The sequence below is a fragment of the Schistocerca piceifrons genome, chromosome 1 (assembly GCF_021461385.2).
Source record: "Schistocerca piceifrons isolate TAMUIC-IGC-003096 chromosome 1, iqSchPice1.1, whole genome shotgun sequence".
NCBI lineage: Eukaryota > Metazoa > Arthropoda > Insecta > Orthoptera > Acrididae > Schistocerca > Schistocerca piceifrons.
The window spans coordinates 810,901,266-810,928,603 of record NC_060138.1 but is presented as its reverse complement, the minus strand read 5'-3'; positions in this window follow the sequence as shown (position 1 = coordinate 810,928,603).

The following is a 27,338-nucleotide window of genomic DNA, read 5'->3' as shown; positions in this document are numbered from 1 at the left end:
TTCAGCAGTCTGGATCGGAAGATTTGCTTGTACTAAGTGATTTAATTTGCTTCTATACACAGATGTTATCTGCTTCTAAGTTACTATTGTTGACATCTGTTGCCGAATCGAATTCTTAAATATCTACTGCTCCTTCTTCGTTGAGGGAATTTCTGGGAAACGTCTTTAGTAATTCCGCATTAGTGTTAGAGTTATCGGTAACACTGTGCTTGCTATCGCGTAGTAAACGTATTGATCGTGTGTTGCTGATGATGTATTTCACATACGACCAGAATCTCTTTTTATCTTCCAACGAGATTTCGGAATAGTTTTATCGTGCAAGCTATTAAAAGATTCTGGCATTGAAGTTCGCGCAAAATTCGATCTTCTGTAAAGTATCAACCAGCCTTGGGCATTTTGCATTCTTTTAAAACTGTCGTGCTCTTTTCGTTGTCCGGATTCGTTTCGTTTACCATAGGAGCTTTGTTCCGTCTCTTATTAATTGATGTGGTAAGAGTCCTTAAATTGCCGTCAGTACTATTTCTTTGAAATTAAGTCACTTTGGGTCAACGCTTACATTGTTTGGAAGGGATGGAGGCTGTCTACTAAAAACGCTAAACAAATTTTGTCTGCTTTTCTAATAGTTACATTTTGCACTTATTTTTGGTGTATTTTGATGTTTTGGGGTTCGGTCTCGCTGCAACGACCTAATGCCTGAATCCGTCATGACTGTCCCTATTTGCTCAGGACTGCTTATTCCTGAAAGGTCAATTATGTTATCGTAACGAATTGCAGTTAGAGCTACATTCTGAACTAACTGCTCAAAATAATTTTCGGTAAGAGCATTTAGTACAATTTCGGACTATGTTTTATGCCTACCAAAGATTCAAAAACTTTTACTTTCATCGACGTATGGAGTGTAAATAGAAGTCACCACCACCTACACTGAAGTGACAAAAGTTACGGGATATCGATATGAACATATGCAGATGGCGGCAGTGTCGTGTGCACAAGGTATAGAGGATCAGTGCACAGGCAGGCTGCCATTTGCACTCGAACTATTCATGTGAAAAGGTTTCCGACGGGATTATAGACGCACGACGGGAATTAACAGACTTGGAACGCGGAATGGTAGTTGGAACTAGACGCTTGGGACATTCAATTTAGGAAATAGTTGGGGCATTCAATATTCCGAGCTCCACAGTGACACGAGAGCGTTGAGAATACCAAATTTCAAGCATTACCTATCACCACGGACAGCGCACTGACCGACGGCCGTCACCTAACGACCGAGAGCATCGGCATTTACGTACCGTTGTCATTGCTAACAGAGAATTAACACCACGTGAAATAACCGCAGAAATCAATGTGGAACGTACGACGAACGTATCCGTTAGGACAGTGGGGCGAAATTTGGCAGATACGTGGTACGGCAGCAGGCGAACGACGGTCAAGTGCCGTTACTAACAGCACGACTTGGCCTGCAGCGCCACTCCTGCTCTCGTGACCATATCGGATGGAGCATATAGTCGATTATAGGTCTGTGGTCCGGTCAGATGAATCTCGACTTCATTTAGAAAGAGCTGATGGTAGGGTTTGAGTGTGGCGCAGACCCTACGAAGCCATGGACGCAAGTTCTCAAAAAAGCACTGTGCGAACTAGTGGTGGCTCCGTAATTATGTGGCCTGTGACTAGATGGAATGGACTGGGTCCTCTGGACCACCTGAACCGATCAGTGACTGGATATATGACGGGCTACAAGGAAACCAACTACCGCCATTCACGGACTTCATTTCCCAGGCAAGTATGGAATTTTTATGGATGATAATGCGCCATGTTACGAGGCCGCAATTGTTCGCAATTGGTTTGTAGAACATTTTCGACAATTTGAGCCAATGATATGGCCTCCCAGATCGCCCGACGTGAATCCCACGTACTTTTATTCGATATAATTTGGGAAGTCAGTTGGCCGGCCAGGGTGGTCGAGCGGTTCTAGGCGCTACAGTCTGGAACCGCGCGACCGCTACGGTCGAAGGTTCGAACCCTGCCTTGGGCATGGATGTGTGTGATGTCCTTAGGTTAGTTAGGTTTAAGTAGTTCTAAGTTCTAGGGGACTGATGACCTCAGAAGTTAAGTCGCATAGTGCTCAGAGCCATTTGAACCGGCGTGATGGTATGGGGTGCCATTGGTTACACGTCTCGGTCACCTCTTGTTCACATTGACGGCAGTTTGAACAGTGGTCGTTACATTTCAGATGTGTTACGACCAGTGACTCTACCCTTCATTCGATCCCTGCGAAACCCTACATTTGACCAGGCTAATGCAGGCCCGCATGCTTCAGGTCCTGTACGGGCCTTTCTGGATTTAGAATATGTTCGACTGCTGCCCTGACCAGCACATTCTCCAGACTTCTCACCAATTGAAAACGTCTGGTCAATGGCTGCCGAACAACTGGCTCGTCACAATACGCGAGTCAGTACTCTTGATGAACTGTGGTATCGTGTTGAAGTTGCATGGGCAGCTGTACCTGTACACGCCATCCAAGCTCGGTTTGAATCAATGCCCAGGCGTATCAAGGCCGTTACTACGGCCAGAGGTAGTTGTTCTGGGTATTAATTTCTCAGAATCTTGTCCAATGAATACTCATTCATCATCTTCAATTCTTCTTGATATAGCAACTTTAATGGCCAGTAGTGTGATGGTGAGGGAATTAGTTTAAGAAATAAGACGTTAAAGTAGTAAATGAGCTTTGCTATTTGGGGAGCAAAATAACTGATGATGGTCGAAGTAGAGAGGATATAAAATGTAGACTGGCAATGGCGAGGAAAGCGTTTCTGAAGAAGAAAAATTGGTTAACATCGAGTAAAGATATAAGTGTCAGGAAGTCGTTTCTGAAGGTATTTGAATGGAATGTAGCCATGTATGGAAGTGAAACATGGATGATAAATAGTTTGGACAAGAAGGGAATAGAAGCTTTCGAAATGTGGTGCCACAGAAGAATGCTGAAGATTAGATGGGTAGATCACATAACTAAAGAGGAGGTATTGAGTAGAATTGTGGAGAAATTTGTGGCACAACGTGACTAGAGGAAGGAATCAGTCGGTAGGGGGTATTCTGAGGCATCAAGGGATCACCAATTTAGTACTGGAGAGCAGCGTAGAGGGTAAAAATCGTAGAGGGAGACCAAGAGATGAATACACTAAACAGATTCAGAAGGATGTAAGTTGCAGTAGGTACTGGGAGATGAAGAAGCTTGCATAGAATAGAGTAGCATGGAGAGCTGCATCAAACCAGTCTCTGGACTGAAGACCACAACAACAGATGGCTATAGACTCAGCATGACACATTATTACTAAACGGGACTTCCAACGAATTGTTGAGCTCATGCCGCGTCGAGTTGTAGCACCACGCCAGGCTGAAGAAGTTCCGAGACAATATCAGGAAGTATTCCACGACTTTTGTCGCCCCAGTGTGTAATTATACGAGCAGGGTGCCTATTCGATATGAAGTCCCACATTTCCCTTGAACATTTCAGCAACTAGATCATCTGAGTCTCTTGTTGTTGTTGTTGTTGTTGTTGTGGTATTCAGTCGAGAGACTGGTTTGATGCAGCTCTCCATGCTATTCTATCCTGTGCAAGCTTTTTCATCTCCCAGTACCTACTGCAACCTACATCCTTCTGAATCTGTTTAGTGTATTCATCTCTTGGTCTCCCTCTACGATTTTTACCCCCTGCGCTTCCCTCTAATACTAAATTCATGATCCCTTGATGCCTCAGATCATGTCCTACCAACAGGTCCCTTCTTCTAGTCAATTTGTGCCACAAAACTCCTCTTCTCTCCAATTCTATTCAGTACCTCCTCATTAGTTATGTGATCTACCCATCTAATCTTCAGCATTCTTTTGTAGCACCACATTTCGAATGGTTCTATTCTCTTTTTGTCCAACCTATTTATCGTCCACGTTTCACTTCCATACATGGCTACACTCCATACAAATACTTTCATAAACGACTTCCTGACACTTAAATCTATACTCGATGTTAACAAATCTCTCTTTTTCAGAAACGATTTCCTTGCCATAGTCAGTCTACGTTTTCTATTCTCTCTGCTTCAACCATCATTAGTTAATTTTGCTCCCCAAATAGAAAAACTCATCTACTACTTTAAGTGTCTCATTTGCTAACCTAACTCCGCGAGCATCACCTGATTTAATGCGACTGTATTCCATTATTCTTGTCTTGCTTTTGTTGATGCTCATCTTATATCCTCCTTTCAAGACACTGTTCATTCCGTTCAGCTGCTCTTCCAGGTGCTGTCTCTGACAGAATTACAATGTCATCGGCAAACCTCGAAGTTTTTATTTCTTCGCCATGGATTTTAATTCCTACTCCAAATTTTTCTTTTGTTTCCTTTACTGCATGCTCAATATAGAGATTGAATAACACCGGAGATAGGCTACAACCCTTTCTCACTCCCTTCCCAACCACTGCTTCCGTATCATGTCCCTCGACTCTTATAACTGCCATCTGGTTTCTGTACAAATTTAAATAGCCTTTCGCTCCCTATATTTTACCCCTGAGTCCAGCGGATGGTAAAAGGAGCCAAGTATTAATTTTTTCTGATTGTCAAGTAGTTGTATCAACTCAAGACAATTATGCAATTTAGTTTCATTCCAAGGTAAACTACTTGTGACTGCACTTACGTTTAAAGGACGTAGATCTCATCGACATTCTTCTGCGGTGAAATGAAAATTGGTATGGAGGCTGCGCGGTGTTTCGCTACAGACTTGTCGAGTGGCGCGGTAGCGCGGAATCGTCGGTCGCCGGCGTACCGCAGCCGCGACTTCCCACGCGCTGAGCAGAGCAGGAGAGAGCCGCCCAGGATGGAGAAGCAGAGGTGTTCCGTGACAGATGGGCGGCGCGCCGGCGTGTCCGCGGGCCGTTATTGATTGCTTGTTGAACGTCCGTAATGGCAGTCATTGGAGGAGCGCGCCGGTCGCGCCTTACTTCATCTCGCGGCCGACAGCGGCGCGCTCATTCACGGGCCAGAAGTGGCTCGTAAATTGCGGCGACACCGATGGCTGCCGATCGCATTTCCGCCCTGAATACGCGCTTCGTCGCTCACCGACGGCGACGCCGTAAAAATCTCGTCAGAGGAACGGCCCTGCTGCTGCTCTCGGGAACTTTTCCATTCGCCAGTCTGCAGGCTGTGCTATTTATGCTACCGAAGCTTTGCAGACTGCAGCCGCTTGCTGACTCATCCATTAAAATGAACTCTGCGCAGAAGGATAACGCTGTCACGTCTTTGTCTAAACTCGACGGTTATCAAATGTATCGCTATGAATGACTTCCAGTGGCCTATTGCGCTGCACAAAACTCTGCTGGAGAGTGAAACAAAAAGTGCTTTTGCAAATGTGTCGACGCTAAACAAGATCCCCAACGACATTTCTGAAATTTAAGTCGAAATCGACCACGAATAATAATATCTTGCATTAATTTGATCTATAATTAAAAAAAATCCTTGTAATAAATTATCGACTCATTTCATTGCAAGTAAGTACGACTTGTCTTGACGCTGCATGATTTTCAGCTGAGCAATCAGATTATATACAAAACGTGGAAAATACTGATTCTTGGAGGTATGAATTAAACAACGCCGTCAGTCACCAGTTTTCCTTTTTTATTAAATACATGATGCATTTCAGACCCTGGGGGTCCATCGTCAGGTGTAATTTGTCTTATTAAATGTTTTATTTCTTCTCCTGAATGAGGTGAAATGGATATTCCTGTCACGAAAAGGTTTAATGTTAGGTTATGAGTTTCGTAAGTCGAACGCGGGAAACATGTGCAAAATAGTGGAAAATGGACAGTGTAAACTTACCGCATCATCCAAGAAAAGCATTTTTACCGTTTTAGTACCGGCAAACATTCTTTTCTCCGTCGTTTTAGTACATGTCACTTCATTCAGGATGTACATTTGCACACACATGTTTATAAACACTTCACAGACGTTTTTGTACATGGTGTGGTCAAAGATGAATTTATTCGTAGTGCCAAAAATATAACTATTAAACAATTGACATATGCTAGAAACAACTTTAGAATAGGTTTTTAAAATTACTGAAATAACTATGGCTTTCGAAATCTTTTTGTTCATTTAAAACAGATTCTGTTTTTTTTTTATTTTGTGGGGGTATATCTCCAGTTGTTCCAAGAGACTTAGGGTCTTACCACTGGCTTCGTTATGAAGTACTCTATTGATTCTACTGACTCTACTATTTGCTTGAGTGCTAAAATAAGACTCAAATGATTCTGAACAAACTTGAGGTCACATCCAGGCAAAATGGAACATATCAACTGCTAAGCATATCCTAGGGTCTAGAAGGTTGACGTTAACTGACTGTCCTTCACTTGCTTATGTCCGAAAGAAGACATCCGGTCGCCACAGTTCAATATCCACATGTTATTAGAACAAATTTTTGTTTGCAAATTTTACCGTCAAAGATTAAAAAGGTTTTGTAGGATTATGGAAAAGGTGCGAACAAGGCTTTCCACCAGAGCTATAAATTCCTTCGATTTTCCTTTTTAAGACTTGCACTATGAGTATTAACGGAGTCAACTGATATTTCGCCCAGTTGTTATTTTCTGGATTTCACCCCATTTTTTATTTTTTTTGAAGGAATAAGGATTCACATGAGTCGTGAGCACGTGACCGCAATGTCCTACAGCCGGCCAGTCGTACTCATTAACTTTGGCGATCACCACTTAATACACTGCTGGAAAGAATTAGGGGAACTTGATTTTGGGCGTCTACCATACTCTACTGAGCAATAACTTAAGACCGGATTTGTTACCAAACTATACCTTTACGTTTTACAAATTAAGACCATAACAAAACGTTACTAGATCTTTGATCGTTTAAATAAAAAGAACTGAAACATCCGACAGGTTTAGAAATCAAAGTGGAAACAATCATACATTCCGTCTTCCTTGGTACTTTTCATCGGACTTTGAGAGCTTCAGCAACGTGTAAGCCTTCTGTGAGCTTCTGTCACTACCTACCACCTACGTGGCGTCCTACGTATAAGTCTACTGATCTCACCCTGCAGTATCCGTTCCTATTCTTCAAATGGTTCAAATTGCTCTAAGCTCTGAGGTCATCGGTCCCCTAGACTTAGAACTACTTAAACCTAACTAACCCAAGGACATCACACACATCCATGCCCGAGGCAGGATTCGAACCTGCGACCATAGTAGCGGCGCGGTTCCGGACTGAAGCGCCTAGAACCACTCGGTCACAGCCGCCGGCCCCGTTCTTCAATGAGAACCCATGACAGTTCTCGGAGAGTCTGTGGTGAAACAGGGCGACCACGAACACGTCAGCCAGACATGTCACACATGTGCAAGATGAGGTTTAGATCAGGACTAGCCGCCACCCATTCCATTACTTCAATGTCCAGATTTCGCAAGACATCCCTCTTAACGCCCGCCACATGGGCCCTGGCATTAGAACGAATTCAGGGTTCCCACCGTGTGTAGCAGTCACCACGTGGTCTAATAGGATCTGTTCAATGTACTGCCTAGCGGTAAGGCGACCATGGACAACGACAAAATCTCTATAGTTGTCAACATTGAAGCCTCCCCGGAACATTATAGACACTTGGAAATCTATCGATTTCCTGGACAAAATTTGGAAGATACCACTCACCATGAGTCTTCGCACACGGACTTGGCCGTCACCTTGTAGCCTCATGTCCTCATGTCTGAAATCGTCTATGAATAACACTTTCTCCAGTGACGAGTGTGCCAGTTACATGGGAACGGCAGAAAGCGATGCTGTCGTGTCAAGTGGGGCACTCAAACAGGACGTCTGGGTCGTAAGGCCCCTTCTCGTTACCTGTTCATTACAGTCTGATCCGACACACCGGCTCGAGTGACCCTTCTGAGATCGACTCGCAGTGTCCACACGACACCGCAAGATAGCCAGATACCGGTCTTCACGTGGGGCTGTATTGCGTCGGTGGCCTTGTCCAACTCGATTCGTGTACTGACCGGTCGCTCCGTAGCGGGTCCAAAACGTAAGGATGACACATGGAGAGGCTTACACATCTGCAGCAACACGACCAAAAGTTCATCACAACAGAGCGCCCTAGCAACTTGCACTTCATTAAGATGTTGCACTGCATGTGCTTGGTTGAATACACATCCACAAAAGACAACAGCCTTCTGTGTAATTCACTAGAAACCATTGGGGCGATGATAATCATTTCGTTCTGAGGGGTCTTCTAACACTGTAATGTGTAACACGGCCAATAGATGGTGAGTGGTTTTAACTGTTGCCTACACTGAAAAGGAAGGTGTCAATCCATGTAATAAAACCACAGGTACCACCTGCATCAAAATAGATTTAAAATACCGGACGTTGATAAACGTATCCCCTAACTAAACAGTGCAGATCCTATGAAAATGTTTCAGAAAGACCGACATGAAAGGTGACGTTCACTAGCATCTGTTAGTTTCGCTACACGACGCGAAATTTTCGTTTAATCCTACGCATGTCATTCATTACTTGCTTGTAACTGAGAAGTATCCGCACACAAGCAAGACTCAAGTTAAAAGTATGTGAAGCACTGAACCACGTAGGTCTCTCACCCACACTTCACTTTCTTCACATATTTCAAGAAGAAACGACACAGCAAGGGAAACTGAGGAAACTGAAGATCTAAGTCAGACCGTACAGTGTTCTTGCGTTTTCTTGTTTCGGATTCTCTGTTTTGTCGAGCTGTTTTACTTAGTTTCTCCAATACCGGACCAGAAGTTATGTCTCATTCAGTAGTCACACAGGAAAAAATGGCTAGCACACTTAGCCCGCGTTCAAGGGGCGACGATTCAAATCCACGTCCGGCCATCGAAATTTATCTTTCCTCTGAATCCCCTAAATCACTCCAGGTAAATGCAGGAGTTGTTCCTTTGGAAGGGCATGGGCGATTTGCTTCCTCATTCTTGAAACATTTCTAGCAATTGCCCCGTCCCTGAGGACTTAGTTCTGGAGGGGACGTTAGCCCCCAATCTTCCTTCCTTCTCTTTCCTTGCTTTCTGGTCTGTTTGAACGTAACTGGTGTGACTCGGAAGTTCAGTGCTTCAGTGCCACATTTTGATCGCCGCTCAGTCAGGATTTTTAGTCAGCACTTGGCATTTCCTTCACCTGCGGCAGCGTTTAGTAACGTGAAAAATGTTGACTTGTATCCTGATTCAAAGTCTACGTTAAAATATAGGTCCATGTATAGCTGGCTGGGTAAGTCAGTTCGAAGGTGAGGGAAAGGCAACGGCTTATCACCTTCAATAGGACCATACCTAGAAAAGGTGTTTAAGTCGACTTTCGAACTGGTGGCAGCTTTACTTTACCACATGGTGAACCCAAATAAATCGAAAAATCTGGACGTTACTCAGTGACGTTTTATTAGTATTGTGGTGTAAGGTACTCGTAGTTTCCGTGGCCTCTGACAGGGTAACAGCGAAATAATGCTCGAGGGGAGTGTGATAAGTATTGCAATAAATTTTTTCCTCGGCGAGTTCCGGTTGAAAAATTTGCGGAATTTGTTGAGGCTTTAGCTCCTATAGCTCCAAGAAGTTCCAATAGGTGGAGATGCTATACGTGGCCTTCCAAATGGCGTCTACAAAGGAGGTACTTTACAAGCAGCGAGTTATCATTGAGATTCCTTTGGCGGAAAACCAGAACATCGCAGATATTCACAGGCGCCTTCAGTGTCTACAGGGACCTGGCAGTGAACAAAAGCACGGTGAGTCGTGGGACGAAGCATCTTCCGCGTGCCGGCCAGCAGCACGCAGCTGTGACTCTTGCATTGTTGGAACGTGCGGATATTCAATTTTGAGGTGATCGACGCATCACACTCAAACACCTCGCTGTTAATTGGGCGTCTCTGTTGGTAGTGCTGACACACTCGCCCATCAGTTGGGGTACTTGGAGGTGTGTGCATTCTGGGTTCCTCGCCGCCTAACAGAAGACCATAAAGAGCAACGAAACACCATCTGTGCTTACGTGCTAACGCGTTACAAAGTTGATAGCGACAATTTTTTGTCGCAGATCGTCACAGATGACGAAAGACGTGTTAATCACTGCCAACCAGAAACAAAACGCCAATCCATGGAGTGGCTCCTCACCGCCTCTTCTCCAAAGAAAAAGTTCAAAGCCACATCCTCAACCGATAATGTCATGATGACAGTCTTCTGGGATTCTCAAGGGGTTATTCTGTTTGAGGACCTCCCTAATGGTGCCACGATCAACTGTGTGTATTTTGCTACCTTCAGGAAACTGAAGAAATGACTTTGGCGTATTCGTCGCCACAAAAGTGCAAACGAACTTCTCCATGACGACGCAAGACCTCATACAAATCTGCTCAGCCGAGAGGAGCTCACAAAGCTTCACTGGACTCTTTTTCAAATGGCTCTGACCACTATGGAACTTAACATCTGAGGTCATCAGTCCCCTAAACTTACACCTACTTAAACCTAACTAACCTAAGGACATCACACACATCGATGCCCGAGGCAGGATTCGAACCTGTGACGGTAGCGGTCGCGCGGTTCCAGACTCAAGGGCCTAGAAACGCTTGGCCACAGCGGCCGGCGGACTCTTTTTCCTCCTCCGTCCTACAGCCCAGATCTCGCAGTTTCCGGCTTCCATCTGTTTCGCCCAATAAAGTATGCATTCCACGGAAAGTAGTACCCATGTGACAGGAAAGTTACTGATACAAGAAGACGTTGTCTCCGTCGTCGACCTGTAGAGGGTACAATGCGTGCATACTGTAAGATGGTGTAAGGCCGTCGCATTGAACGGAGATTATGTTTTATAAAAAGGGTTATGAGGACAAAAGAGTGGAGAATAATATGGTGTATTGGAATCCTGAATAAAACCAACATGAATTCAGAAAAAAAATGTGTCGCATTACTTATTCAGTCCCCTTCCCTCGTAATTACGATTTGTCCGGTTTGATACGCAAATTACCTTTGTTTCTGTGAAAATAACTTCACGACATTAACAGAAATCTGTACTACGCGTTTACCAAAACGAACACAAAATAAAGAGTAATGCGAGGACAAAAGTACTGTGGTGTGGTTGCCCTCACTGCGGAAACAGCTCAGCATAGCAGTATTCTGCCGCTCTTCCACTGCAAATAGTGAACCCACATTCGAGGTGTCCAGCGGCCAACTCTACCTCAGTAAAACTATACACACTGCTGGGTATTACTGTTAGTGCACGGCTAACATTACCGGAAAAACGAAGCAGAGACATAACCGAGCAGCACTGAATGCAAGCTTGAGGACCAAGAGTAAAGCGCGCAATACTGCTGTCAATATCAGGTACCGTGGGGGAATGGAACAAGTCTGTTTCCAAACGCACGGCGCATAACGTGTACATTTTACACTGTTGGATAGATATTTACAGCGCAATTCAGCAACGAAGACATCTCAGTGTGCTGTAACGAGCCACCGGAGGTCACGAATCTCTTATAACAAAATGTCGACACTGTATTAAGCGTTATTTGCAGAGAACTAAACAGAAACTTCAAGTAATAATATGATAAGACTCAAGGGTTTATGAATGGTTAACTTCTAGGTTAAAGAAGACTAAAATTTCTGATGAATAATACTATTACCGAACGGAAAACACTTCAACAGCTATCACCGGAAATCTTCACAAGTACAGCAACTGCGATGAGAAGAGGAAACTAACTTTGATAGAGTCGTCATCTACCGAGGTGCTGCAGCAGTTATGTTTTCCTTTCTTTGAATAATGTTAATATCTATTTCAATTGAATCGCATTCAGTAACTCTTGGAATAAAGAGTAGAGTGATGAAGCACACCACAGGGTTCAAAATGATTTTTTCCTAAATAATAGAGAGGACATAAATTTAATTTGGGACCGAAGCCTGCTGAAAGAGAGCACGTTTGCTTGCGAATATTAGGTGATAGTGACGAAGATTCGCTGTGACTGCCAAAAATCGCGAACTTTACCCTGTTGACAGTTTAAACTGGCTGTGTGGGCAATTAATCCAAGACCTGCGTTATGGTGTGATTTGCTATAAAATGTTGTGATTTATTACGTCTGAGTACTGCAACGTCGTTAGCCAAATCGTCATGACACATCAAATCTACACCACGAACATGACGCGAAATTTAACCGACAGGAACAAGATGCTGTGCTGGATCCCAACGGCCTCGAATCACTAGCGGTGACAGGCACCTTATCCGCATGGCTGTAACGGATCGTGCAGCCACGTCTCGATCCCTGAGTCAACAGATGGGGACGTTTGAAAGACAACGACCATCAGCACGAACAGTTCGACGACATTTGCAGCAGAATGGACTATCAGCTCGGAGACCATGGCTGCATTTACCCTTGACGCAGGAGCACCTGCGATGGTGTGCTCAATGACGAACCTGGGTGCACGAATGGCAAAATGTCATTTTTTCGGATGAATCCAGGTTCTGTTTACAGCATCATAATGGTCGCATCCGTGTTTGGCGACATCGCGGTGTACGCACATTGGAAGCGTGTATTCGTCAGCGCCAACTGGCGTATCAGGCGGTGTGATGGTATGGGGTGCCATTGGTTACAGGTCTTGGTCACCTCTTGTTCGCATTGACGGCACTTTGAATAGTGGGCGTTACATTTCATATGTGTTACGACCCGTGGCTCTACTCTTCATTCGATCCCTGCGAAACCCTTCATTTCAGCAGGATAATGCACGACCGCATGTTTCAGGTCCTGTACGGGCCTTTCTGGCTACAGAAAATGTTCGACTGCTGCCCTGGCCAGCACATTCTCCATATCTCTCTCCAACTGAAAACGTCTGGTCAATGGTGGCCGAGCAATTGGCTCGTCACAATACGCCAGTCACTACTCTTGATGAACCGTGGTATCGTGTTGAAGCTGCATGGGCAGCTGTACCTATACACGCCATCCAAGCTCCGTTTGACTCAATGCCCAGGCGTATCGAGGCCGTTATTACGGCCAGAGGTTGTTGTTCAGGGTACTGATTTCTCAGGATCTATGAGCCCAAATTGCATGAAAATGTAATCACATGTCAGTTCTAGTATAATATATTTGTACAATGAATACCCGTTTATCATCTGCATTTCTTTTTGGTGTAGCAATTTTAATGGCCAGTAGAGTATAAGCCTGTGGGAAATCGACACAGCACTCCCCAGTCAATAAACAAACTTATAATCAAACAATATGAGGGAGTGCAATTCTGGTTACATTCGTTGAATAATGTGAGACTGATCGTTGAGTTTGGCCACAGGGCATAACAATATTACAGTGAAAGTGAGAACAAGCTGAGGTGTGCAACAGGTTATATTTATTATTAGTTGGTCGCCTTACCATGGAGAAGTTGTACGACGATCGAAAGGATCTTGTAATTTAAATCAAGTCTATAACAGATTTTTATTTGCTCTAATTACTCGACACAATACACAAGTAGTTAACATAGAGCACAGTTTTCTAAAAACTCTGTACTAAATACTCACAAAATGTCGCTAGGAATGTGGGACGATGCCAAATTATGTGGAAGACTGCATGTAGAAAAAGCTCACGAATTCATCGTTAATGAGACAAAATAATAAATTGCAATTAATTGGGCAAGTCAAGTTGCATGTCAGAACAAGTTAGTAGTAAGCTGTTCAGTTTACAGATTGCACTGTTGCAGATTGCAAAACTTACATTTCTCCAAAATCAGCGCAATGTGTTCCCATTAGCACCAGGTGGTGGCCGGGATACCAATCATATGGCGGCCATAAAACGAATGCCACAAAACTTACTTCTCCCTCCTCAGCTCCCTACTTTCACAAAAATTCCACGTGGCGGGGCGACACAGAGCTGTTGTCAATATGACAGATAAGAATATCGTTTATTTAGTGGATGAAAAACCAGGAGACTGCTGCAGAAACAACCCACTCTTGGCGTACAAAATTTCACATTACGAGGCACGAAGTTAGTACTGGTCTAGAACAGTATTTCCTCCATTAGTCGGCCCCTTCGCACCAAGCAGTGTTGTCTTCGTACATCCACATTTAAACTGTATTAAGGTGAGACAAAGCTGGTATAATTTTTATTAAAAATGAAACTCCTCCAGCTGTACTTAAGATTTTATATTTATTTGGCTACTAGTTTCGACTTTGCGTCAACGCCATCTTCAGGCCCATACACTATGATGAAATCAATTGTGTGTGGCTGAGTACTAGAAGTCCGCGGTGGGATCAGTACGTGCTCCACATGGATCTTAAGTACAGCTGAATGAGTTTCATTATTAATAACAAGTAGTGTTGTGGTGGCTTAGTTCGATTGAGTGACGGAAATTTTGGAGCTAAAACAACGGCCTTCCTCACACTGGCTAGGTGGAGTCACATTGTCTTGTCTTCCGTAGCTCACGCACAAAAGGCAAAATTGTCACACTCATATATTCTCTGTGGACGGTATCCCCTGCCCTCATTTAGGACAGGTGCAGGCTGCGCCCACAAAAGCACGAACCAAGCAACACCCTCACTTCCCCAAGAACTGCCATATCCGTTGGGAGGCCAGGCTATCCGAATGAGGTTGACTGACTGTGGCGTATTGACAGTAGGTCCGTAAGGCTACACTGAGATAGCACCTTCTCAGTGCAAACAAAGCCTTCCTCCCGACCCAAGTGTCCAGTACTCTCAATGAAACAACACTTACCTGTAACGGGGATCAACTCATTAAAATGCTTTTCACATGTAGGCTAAAGCTGAGTCTGCTTATACTGTTGCTTATTGGAATTTTAACTCTGTGAAGAAGGTATGCAACAAACGTCAAATTGGTGCTGAGTGTGCCACATGCTTGGATATAGAAATTATCAGCATTTAAGAGCAAATGCGCCAACTAGGTAGGAATAACGCAACCTACATGACGTATATTGCCACTAGCTGCGCTACGTGGAATCTGACCTAACCTTTAGCATCGCTGGCCGGTGTGTTGCGAGCAGCCGTCCAAATCCGACCAACAGCAATTATTTCTTATGTCGTTTCTGGAAGGTTCTCGAAATTTCTTAATTTTGTTGTATTTGCATGTATTTGCAAGTATTGGATGGCTTTATAAGCAGCACAACCCTCTATTTAGGACTTCATCGCTCTTCTGTCTGTACGTTGGTTTCGTAGTAAATTTGCTTTCAGTGCTAAGTGTTGTACTTCATTGGCGATACTGCTTTCGGATCTGGACTCGACTGTAGTTACGACATTACAGTATGAGAACAGATTATGCAGTGGATTTCTCATTCAAAACTAGCATTTTAATATTGTCTCGTGAAAAGATCGTGTCATGAATTACGCGCGAAGGGGAAACGTGTACCAACACGTATCGAAATTAGATAGCAATCCAGTAGTGACTTATGTAGAGTACAGTTTATCTTCCCGCGATACGGCTGCTCCCCTTGGTTAGGATCCTACGACTGCGGCTGATTTTCAAACCGAAACAAAATGTAGAATCTCATCGGTCCCACGTAACTAGAAACCGAGAGCAGAGATACACACGGTGGTGACAAAAGTCATGGGATATCTCCTAATATAGTGTCGGACCTTCTTTTGCCAGCATGGATTCAACAAGTCGTTGGAGGCACCCTGCAGAAATATTGAACCATGGTGCCTCTATAGCCGTCCATAATTGCAAATGTGTTGCCAGTTCACGATTTCTTGCACGAACTGACCTCTCGATTATGTCCCATATATGTTCGATGGATGGCCAAATCGCTCGAACTGTCTGGAATGTTCTTCACACGAATCGTCTCCTAACATGACATACTACCATCCATAAAAATTCCATTACCGTTTATGATAACAAAGGCCATCAATGGCTGCAAATTGTCTCCAAGTTGCCAAATATAACCATTCCCTGTCAATGATCGGTTCAGTTGAGCAGTCGATCCAGTCTATTCCATGTAAACAAAGCCCATACCATTATGGAGGTACCACCAGCTTGATGACAACTTAGGTCCATGGTTTCGTGGGGTCTGCGCCACACTGGAATCCTACCATCCACTCTCACCAACTGAAATCTGGACTCATCTAGCAAGGCTACGGTTTTCCAGTTGTCTAGGGGCTGACGGATATGGTCACGAACTCAGGAGAAGTGCTGTTAGCAAAGGCATCTGCGTCACTCGTCTGCTGCCGTAGCCCATTAAACCCAAATTTCGCAGCGCTGTCCTAACGGATATTTCCGTCGTACGTCCCACATTGATTTATGAGGTTATTTCACGCAGTGTTGCTTGTGTGTTAGCGCTGACAACTCTACAGGAACGTCGCTGTTCTCGGTCGTTAAGTGAAGGCCACTGCATTGTCTGTGGTGAGGGGTAATGCCTGAAAATTGGTATTCTAGTCACACTCTTGACACTGTGAATCTCGGAATATTGAATTCGCTAATGATTTCCAAAGTGGAATATCCCATGCGTCCAGCTCCAACTACAATTCCACGTTCAGAGTCTGTTAATTCCCAACTTGCGGCCATAATAACGTGGGAGACCTTTCCACAAGTCACCTGAGTATCTACAAACGGCAGTTCCGTTAATGCACTGCGGTTTTATACCTTTTGTATGCGACATTACCGCCATCTGTATATGTGCATATCGGTATTCCATGGCTTTTGCCACCTCAGTGCATTCTTTGCTCGGCCATGCAGGATGGTACAGTCACATCACATACCCTGGGGCTGGAAATGTGTTATCTGCAGCAAGACAGAAAGCAACAAATACAGTTCGACATCATCCTAAGCAACACGAACTGTCAACACGGCGACCACTGTTGAGACTTTCGTTGAAAAGGTAGCATGGACGGATGCGCCGACAGTGGTGAGCGCAATTACATCACAGGACATTATAAGTCGTCTTTTGAGACGAAACGCTGTCCCGAGTCGAGAGTGCATCACGATAGATGCACTCGGGTGTGGAGAGTCCAAGGAGAACAACATTGCCAGTTAGCGTCTCTGATCGTCATACAAGTCCAGAATCTGGTGGATTGGTATGCAGCGTTATTCAAAATGATGAAAATGGCTTTAAAATAGCTGGTTGGTCACAAAGTAATAGTCAGATAATGTTGCTGGGCTCATTTATTACTCAATATGCATTTCGGGCTTGCCGATCTGCAGAAGACCTGATGACAAATTGGTAACCAAAAAATTTCTGTTTTAACAGTCTTGGAAATTGTTTTCTTTATTGTTATTTCGTTCCATGTTGGCGGGTCAGAGGTTATCAGCGGTACAGGCAGCCCGCTCTTCCGCCAATTGATAATCAAAAGCTAAATGCGACGAAGAAATAAGAAATAGATAATGGAGATGCTGACACTGGATTTAAAACTTTTTAAAGGTGAAAAATGAGCTGGAAGTTTTAGGTTACGATTGACGACTTCTTGCACTGCTAGTTAAAAATAGTAATAATAAAAGGTAAAATGAAACGCAGCAACTGCACAGTTAAAACATGTTGCCGAAACTCTGATAATTGAAAGAAGCACTTTTCTGCTGTTAGAAAGTGGAAGGATAGGGAGCCAGTTCTGTTTCGGATAGGTTAACCGGTGAGGACGGTAGGTATGTTGTGATATAACGATGGAGGACTGGTGCATAGCAGCGATGTGTTGTGGCAGTAGGCGGGTGGAGTAGAGGAGAGAGCTGATGACACTAATAGTTGTTGGGAAAAGGGGATGTGGAAAGAAAGGCAGATGAAGAGAAAAAGGAGTAAGGAAATGTGGGGAGAAGAGGTAGAGGAAGTCCTGATAAGGTGTATTCGATGGAGCTACTCTGTAGCTTGCAGGGTGGGTAAACGTGGGCACCGTTCATGATCATGGTGTGGGGGGGGGGGAGAGGGGGGGGAGAGGGGGGAGCATGTTTGAAGTTTGTTTGTTTGGGAGAGTATATGGAAGGGGTGTGTAGGTGGAGGATTGGTGGGATATGTTGGTAAAGGTGGGGAACCATATGGGGATCAGAAAGTGGAGGGGAAACAATAGGATTATTTGAGTCGCATTTATGGATTGTGTAGATCTTTGAGGTGTTTAGTATGAGTGAGGAGAAGGAGAATTTGATGAATTGGTAAAGGATCCGTGTGGGGGAAGGTAAACAGACGCGGAAAGTGTGGTGGAGTGCATGGCGTTCCAGGATCTGGAGGGACTGATAAGACTTGGGTGGGGCAGAGATCCATGCAACATTCATGTAACAAAGAATGGGTCAGAGAAAGGATTTATAGGTGTGGAGGAAACTGCATGGGTGCAGTTCGGCCAGTTAGTAGTTTTAGTCCACTGTGGGCTTACTGATGGATGATTATTATGTGAGCTTTCCACACTAGTTGCCGGTTTGTTAATGGTCCAACGTACTTTAGTACGTTAGTTAGATGAATAGGACGGTCATAAATGGTAAGGTAGAAGTCATGGAGACGGAAGGTGCAGGTGGTGCGTCCAGTAATTATTGCCTGGGTTTTGGAAGGGCCGATCTTGAGGAGCTTTCGCTTACATCAGGAAATAAACTGATTGATTTGGAGGGATCGTTGCGATTTCTGGAGTGTAGGATAGAGAGTGAGGATTGTGGTGTCATCAGCATACTGAAGGAGGCGGGCTGTTGGAAGTGGTTTGGGCAAATTAGTCACTTAGGGAAGATAGGGAAGAGGAGAGATGACGCAGCCTTGGAGCATACCAGCAGTAGGATGGAAACTGTGAGAGTTGGTGCTGTTCATGGTGACAAGCGATGTGTGATTACAGAGGCTGAATGCAATAAGGTGCACATAATTAATTTGAAGTGCATAAGGTCTTGCAAATTACGAAAGTGTCAGAAATGCTACAACATGACTGAACAACAAAGACATTTTAAACAAAATACATACCATTCAATACAGGGTGAAAGTACAATTCTGACAAGAATGTCAACTAATGTCGAAAGAAACAAAGTTTACCAGTGCACTCAGCAAACAACTTTACGACCTAACATGTTGCTGCTTACAGGCAATTGATGTGGCTGGCAGACAAGCCCACATAACAGAGCCTGTTGACACTATATGGCGTAAGTGCTGTTCTGCTGCCGTAAATGGCCGATACATAATTGAAGTGATAACAGCGTAATCTGTAATAAAATTTACACATATTTTTCGTAAAATATAAATAAAAGTTAATGCAAGGCAAATTTGAAAGACAGCTTACGTAAGTTGGATGGTCTAAGTGCTATCCCTCATCCGTTCCATCCTCTATTATGCCTGCATTGCCTGGCTCTCCACCCCCCCCCCCCCCCTTTTATAAGGCCCTCGAAATCCTAGAACGCCACGCACGCCACCTTTCCTTCTGTATCTGCCTTCCTTCCCCCACAATACTCCAGTATCCCCTCATCCCCTTTCCCCACCTCCTCCTTTTCCTCCAACATCTCTGCATCCTTTACACTGTCCACACACTTGATCCCCCCCACCCTCTGGTTTCTTCCTTCCTCTCCACCTCCGCCCGTTGCCGCACCTTTTTCGCGGTATCCCTAACTCTCTCCACCTCCACACCCTCCAATACAAAGAGAAACAAAAATAGGAACCTATGTTAATGGTTAAAAGTTGCTAAGTAAACCATAAAATATATATAAAAGCATAGCCTAACCGAATGCCGATGCTTTCAGCTCTCTTATGTGGGACTATCTGCCAGCCACATCACTTAGCTGCAAGCAGCAAACGTGTTAACTCATAAACTTATTTGCTGAGTAGGCCAGTAAACTTTATTTCATTCTACATTCATTGATATTTTTGTCATGTAGTTTCATTGTGTACTAAATGGTACGTACTTTGTTTTAAACGTCTTCGCTTTTCACTCATTTTCTAGCACACGTCGACTCTTAAGACAGTTTTGTAAATTTGCAAGACTGTAAAACAGTAACTTTTCCATTAGCAAATTGTCACCAGGTCAAATGAAGATGGGCTGAGCCCGATACGATGATGAATAATAAATGGGTCAAGAAACACCCTGTAGCTATAACTTTCTGACCTACCAGCTATTTTAAAGCCGTTTTCATTATTGTGATTGTAATGGTCACATGTCTCTATTACGACTTTCAGTCACGTCTACGATAGAGTGTTATTCACTACACAACTTGACCACCCCTGTTCGCATAGCCAAGAATTTGGACAGCAGGCGTTGCATACCTGACGCGTTAAAGCTGGTAGCTGAAGCCTATCTTAGAGGTCTCCATGACATTATTTTTCAATGAGGTAACGTAAAACTGTATCTTACCTTGCTGCCCTGACCTATCTCGATACAGAGAGTGTGCTACTATTGCCCTGAGCAGCACATTATCCAGGCCTCACATCCTTTGAAAACATTTGGTGATGGTTTTCCGAAAGACTGGTACGCCACTAATCACCAGAAACCACAACACCTGAACTAGCAAGGAATGGTGTATGCGTTTCTGTCACCCAGACTCAGTCTGACTCGGTGCCCAGCCAGGTTATAGCCATTGTTCCTACCCAAGGTGACAGCCTCACTCAGTTTCGCATACTGTACACCACAAAATAACATGCAAATCAATCACCCATTATTTCTACTCTACTTGTGGACAATATCATTATTTGCTATGCCTCTTGGGGTTGAATGTTTAAAGGTGAGCAGTGTATTTTATATATGTATCGTGTTGCTTATGTAATTCAGTGACGGACACTTAAAGAGACAGTAGATACTGCAAACCAGATATGAGCAAGTGCTATCTATTTCAGACCTCGATGTAAAATCTAAGCGTCCCTGCGTTCCTTCCAGTTCAATAGCATCGTTCCGAGTATGAAGGCATCCGACGGCCCATGAAGTAAGGACTGGTGTCCTTGTACTGTATCATACTGAACTTAGCAATCAGCGGTATTAACTGAGCCAAGAGACGTGCTCTGTTGGTGGAAGAAATAGGAGCAAAGGCCGTGGCTCCATTTACTGTCGGCAAAGTGGCGTTATCTTGCAGTAATATTACATTTATCGGAAATTTTAAGCTTCATTTGACAAACTGTTTAGGAAAAGAGTGAGCCATTGCTCCCGAGTCCATTCCAATGAACTCCTTATTTTTGTGACCTCTTTACATTCAATAAAACTGCCAATATTTGGGTTGACATTGTAGGCAATCCTCATCAGGATGACTACTTGGAGATTGCGATTGCTGCTTAATTTTCTATATAAACGTAAATGTTCGTTTGAATAACCGACCGTTCTTCAGCGACTGCTTTAAAATATTGACACTACGTAGAATCGAATACGCTCGTGTTTTTATATACCTATTATTATGTAATATGTGAAGAGGAAACATTATTGCGAAAGACCTTGAAAAGTTCTGGAGAGACGAACTTAAAATTTTTACCCAATACTCTAATGAAAATCTGGAACGACATGGGCTATATATGTATATATTTGTGAACCATTCATGGGTTTTCGGATTATGATTAGAATACTACTACAGAATATGGACATCTGAACATGCAATAACAATGAACAGCCCTTACGGCCAAAAAGATCAGGGAACAGGAAATGGACAGAGGGGTGGGAGGAAACAGAGATAGGAAGCAGAAAGTTTAAAATGGCTCTGAGCACTATAGGACTTAACATCTAAGGTCATCAGTCCCCTATAACTTAGAACTGCTTAAACCTAAATAACCTATCACAAACATCTATGCCCGGGCAGAGTTCGAACCTGCGACCGTAGCAGTCACATGGTTCCGGACTGAAGCGCCAAGAACCAGTCGGCCACCGCGGCCGCCTAAAGTGGTAAGGAAGATATGGGTAGAGAGAGGGTACAGGAGGAGGTGAAGAGTAAGGAGGCGGAGAAGATCGACATAGAGAGGGGTGAAGTGGTGACGGACAGAGAGAAAGGGGGAAACGGGTGAGGCAGGAGAGAGGAGGGAGAATGAGACAGGGAGGAGGCAGAATGAGAGAGGGAGGAGGGAGAGAGAGGGAAGAGGGAGAATGAGACAGGGAGGACGGTAAATGAGAAAGAGGGGAGGCAGAATGAGAGAGAGAGGAGGCAGAATGAGAGAGGGAGGAAGGAGAATGAGAGAGTGAGGAGGGAGAATCAGAGAGGGAAGAGGGAGAATGAGAGAGGGAGGAGGGAGAATGAGAGAGGGAGGAGGGAGAGTGAGAGAGGGAGAAGGAGAGAGTGAGATTGAAAGAGGGAGGAGGGAGAATGAGCGAGGGAGGAGGGAGAATGAGAGAGGGAGGAGGGAGAATGAGAGAGGGAGGAGGGAGAAAGAGAGAGGGAGCAGGGAGAAGGAGAGAGGAAGGAGGGAGAATGAGAGAGGGAGGAGGGACAATGAGCGAGGGAGGAGGGAGAATGAGAGAGGAAGGTGGGCGAATGAGAGAGGGAGGAGGGAGAATGAGAGAGGGAGGAAGGGAGAATGAGAGAGGGAGGAGGGAGAATTAGAGAGGGAGGAGGGACAATGAGGGAGGGAGGAGGGAGTATGAGAGAGGGAGGAGGGAGAATGAGAGAGGGATGAGGGAGAATGAGAGAGGGAGGAGGAAGAATGAGAGAGGGAGGAGGGACAATGAGTGAGGGAGGAGGGAGAATGAGAGAGGGAAGAGAGAGAATGAGAGAGGGAGGAGGGAGAATGAGAGAGGGAGGAGGGAGGATAAGAGAGAGAGGAGGGAGGATGAGAGTGGAAGTAGGGAGAATGAGAGAGGGTGTAGGGAGAATGAGAGAGGGAGGATGGAGAATGAGGGAGGCAGGAGGGAGAATAAGAGAGGGAGGAGGAAAAAAGAGAGAGGGGGGAGGGAGAATGAGAGAGGGAGGAGGGTGAATGAAAAAGAGAGGAGGGAGAATGAAAGTGGCGGGAGGGAGAATGAGAGAGGGAGGAGGGAGAATGGGAGAGGGAGGAATAGAGAAGGGAGAGAGGGAGGAGGGAGAATGAGAGAGGGAGGAGAGAGAAAGAGAAAGAGGGATTGAGAATGAGGAGGGAGAATGAGAGAGGGAGGAGGGAGAATGAGAGAGGGTGGAGGGAGATTGAGAGAGGGAGGAGGGAGAATGACAGAGGCAGGAGGGAGAATGAGACAGGCAGGAGGGAGAATGAGACAGGAAGGAGGGAGAATGAGAGAGGGAGGAGGGAGAATTAGAGATGGAGGTGGGAGTATGAGAGAGGGAGGAGGGAGAATGTGAGAGCGGTGAGGGTGAATGAGATAGGGGGAAGGGAGAATGAGGGAGGGAGGAAGGAGAATGACAGAGGGAGGCGGGAGAATGAAAGAGGGAGGAGGGAGAATGAGAGAGGGGGAAGGAGAATGAGACAGGGAGGAGGGAGAAAGGTTGGAGGGAGAATGAGAAAGGGAGGAGGGAGAATGAGAGAGGGAGGAGGGTGAATGAGAGGGGGGAGGGAGAATGAGAGAAAGTGGAGGGAGAATGAGAGAGGGAGAGGGAGAATGAGTGAAGGAGGAGGGAGAATGAGAGAGGGAGGAGAGAGAATCAGAGAGGGAAGAGGGAGAAAGAGAGAGGAGGGAGGAGGGGAATGATAGAGGGAGGAGGGAGAATGAAAGAGGGAGGAGGGAGAAAGAGAGAGGTGGGAGGGAGGATGAGAGAGGGAGGAGGGAGAATGAGAGAGAGAGCAGTGAGAATGAGAGAGGGAGGAGGGAGAATGAGAGAGGGAGGAGAGAGAATGAGAGAGGGTGGATTGAGAATGAGACAGGGAGGAGGGAAAATGTGAGAGGGAGGAGGGAGAATGAGCGAGGGAGAAGGGAGAATGAGAGAGGCAGGAGGGAGAATTAGACAGGCAGGAGTGAGAATGAGATGGGGAGGAAGGAGAATGAGAGAGGGAGGAGGGAGAATGACAGAGGGAGGATGCAGAATGAGAGAGGGAGGAGGTAGAATGAGAGAGGGGGGTGGAAGAATGAGAGAGGGAGGAGGGAGAATGAGAGAGGGAGGAGGGAGAATGAGAGAGGGAGGAGGGAGAATGAGAGAGGGAGGAGGGAGAATGAGAAAGGGAGAAGGCAGAATGAGAGGGAGGAAGGAAAATGACAGATGGAGGAGGGAGAAATAGGGAGGAGGGAGAATGAGAGAGGGAGGAGGGAGGATGGGAGTGGGAGGAGGGAGAATGATAGAGGGGGGAGAATGAGAGAGGCAGGAGGGAGAATGAGAGAGGGAGGAGGGAGAATGAAAGAGGGAGGAGGGAGAATGAGTGAGGGGGAGGGAGAATGAGAGAGGGAGAATGAGAGAGGGAGGAGTGAGAATGAGAGATGGAGGAGGCAGAAAGTGGTAGGAGGGAGAAAGAGAGAGGGGGGGATTGAGAATGAGAGAGGAGGGAGAATGAGAGAGGGAGGAGGGAAAATGAGAGATGGAGGAGGGAGAATCAGTGAGAGGGAGGAGGGAGAATGAGAGAGGGTGGAGGGTGAATGAGAGAGGGAGGAGGGAGAATGAGAGAGGCAGGATGGAGAATGAGACAGGCAGGAGGGAGAAGGAGGATGGAGAATGAGAGAGGGAGGAGGGAGAATGAGAGAGGGGGGAGGGAGAATGAGAGAGGGAGGGGGGTGAATGAGAGGGGGGAGGGAGAATGAGAGAAAGTGGAGGGAGAATGAGAGAGGGAGAGGGAGAATGAGTGAAGGAGTAGGGAGAATGAGAGAGGGAGGAGAGAGAATCAGAGAGGGAAGAGGGAGAAAGAGAGAGGAGGGAGAATGAGAGAGGGAGGAGGGGAATGATAGAGGGAGGAGGGAGAATGAAAGAGGGAGGAGGGAGAAAGAGAGAGGTGGGAGGGAGGATGAGAGAGGGAGGAGGGAGAATGAGAGAGGGAGGAGTGAGAATGAGAGAGGGGGGAGGGAGAATGAGAGAGGGAGGATTGAGAATGAGAGAGGGAGGAGTGAGAATGAGAGAGGGAGGATGGAGGATGAGAGGGGGGGGAGGGAGAATGAGAGAGGGGGGATTGAGAACGAGATAGGGAGGAGGGCGAATGATATAGGGAGGAGGGAAAATGAGAGATGGAGGAGGGAGAATAAGAGAGGGAGGAGGGAGAAGGAGAGAGGGAGGATGGAGAATTAGAGAGGGAGGAGGGAGAGTGAGACTTGGAGGATGGAAAATGAGAAAGGGGCGAGGGAGAATAAGAGAGAGAGGAGACAGAATGAGAGAGGGAGGAAGGAGAATGAGAGAGGGAGGAAGAATGAGAGTGGGAGGAGGGAGAATGAGAAAGGGAGGAGGGAGAATGAGAGAGGGAGGAGGGAGAATGAGAGAGGAAGGTGGGATAATGAGAGAGGGAGAATGGAGAATGAGAGAGGGAGGAGGGAGGATGATATTGGGAGGAGGGAGAATGAGAGAGGGAGGAGGGAGGGTGAGAGAGTGAGGAGGGTGAGTGAGAGGGGTGAGGGGGGGATGAGAGAGGGAGGAGGGAGAATGACAGAGGGAGGATGCAGAATGAGAGAGGGAGGAGGGAGAATGAGAGAGGGAGGAGGGAGAATGAGAGAGGTTGGAGGGAGAATGAGAGAGGGAGGAGGGAGAATGAAAGAGGGAGGCGCGAGAAAGAGAGAGGGAGGAGGCAGAATGAGAGAGGGGGGAAGGCGAATGAGAGAGGGGGAAGAATGAGAGAGGGAGGAGGGAGAATGAGAAAGGGAGGAGGGAGAATGAGAGAAGGAGGAGGGAGAATGAGAGAGGGAGGTTGGATAATGAGAGAAGGAGGAGGGAGAATGAGAGAGGGAGGAGGGAGGACGAGAGTGGGAGGAGGGGGAATGAGAGAGGGAGGGTGAGAGAGGGAGGAGGGTGAGTGAGAGGGGTAAGGGGGGATGAGAGAGGGAGGAGGGAGAATGACAGAGGGAGGATGCAGAATGAGAGAGGGAGGAGGGAGAATGAGAGAGGGAGGAGGGAGAATGAGAGAGGGAGGAGGGAGAAGAGAGAGGGAGGAGGGAGAATGAAAGAGGGAGGCAGGAGAATGAGAGAGGGAGGAGGGAGTATGAAATAGGGAGGAGGGAGGATAAGAGAGGAGGTAGGATGAGAGTGGGAGTAGGGAGAATGAGAGAGGGAGGAGGGAGAATGAGAGAGGGAGGAGGGTGAAAGAGAGAGGGAGGAGGGAGGGTGAGAGATGTAGGAGGAGGTTTACAGAGGCAGGGGGAGAGAAGGAGGTAGGGAAGTATCTCCAATTCCTATATGTGTAAAAACGTGTAGTTTCTGCTTCTTGGTTTTTCATTTAACCAGATTGAGCCGCAGCCTCACGTGGTCGCCCCCGGCTAATGTTAAAAACTGGAACTGTAAATATCAAACTGCATCCACAAGTTTCAACTAGCCGCATTGTTCAAGGCTGCCTGATGGCGACCGAAACGACGGCATTTTTATTACATATGACACACTCACACACCCAGAAGCACGTAACTGAAACGCTTAAAGTGTTTTGTAGCTTTAGCTAAACGGCGAACGTGTACGGCCACAAATACAAGAGCAGCAGCAATGGGAAAAACCTTACCAAATGGTCACCCAAGTATAGAATGATACTGCGGGAAGGCGGTAATGTGCAAGAATAGATATCCCAAGGTCTCGGGGTCAAAACTAAGTCCATCCTACAAATTTAATCTGTCACTTATCCCTTTCTGAACTTTGCCAATGATTGTTGATGCGAAAATGCCGTTACATCGTCGTTCGGAATCCACGTCTAACTGCAGGCCCCGCTGTTACTGGCTGCCTAAGCCAGTTGAAAGGTCGGAGGAAGGCAACCGCATACCACCTCCAATAGATCATAGTCTGCGAAATGATGACAGCTTTACTTTTTAAGTAAACCAAACGTATTTCGTTCGAAAGTTCCATTTTTGCATGCCTGTGACATCAAAACCTGTTACCACATAACATTCAATGCCGTGCTGTTACACCCTGCGCTTGTGCCATGCTTGGATCCCCGTGGCACGCTATTCAGATGGTGGTCGAGACATTGCTGCTGACGCCCGTCCCATGCTTCGACAACGATTTTACTGCTGCCATCCAATGAGTGAGACTCACTGGCATGCTCTAGTAGGGTCACCCCATAGGATGCTGCAGGCTGTTACTTTCGGGTTGACTCCCGCCTCCTGGAGGAAAGTGTTCGCTTGGAGCTCTCGGTATGGTCGTGCATGATCGCCTTGGAAGGCGAAACCTTCACCAAAATGTCACATTTAGCGCTAGATATTAGATTGGTGGTCCTGATACTGAACAGCTCTGGGCATCCGACACATGTACATGATACCGTCAGAATATGACTGACATTCATCCCCCATCCCCTGTGAAACTTCTTGAATATTCCATTGGCACTTGGCCGCCTTCATAAACTTACACGCCGGTCATGAGGTGTCAGACTTTCATTGGTGAAGCGGATCCGACACCACTCATTCAGAAATAATTCCAAATATTCCCTTGCCCACTTG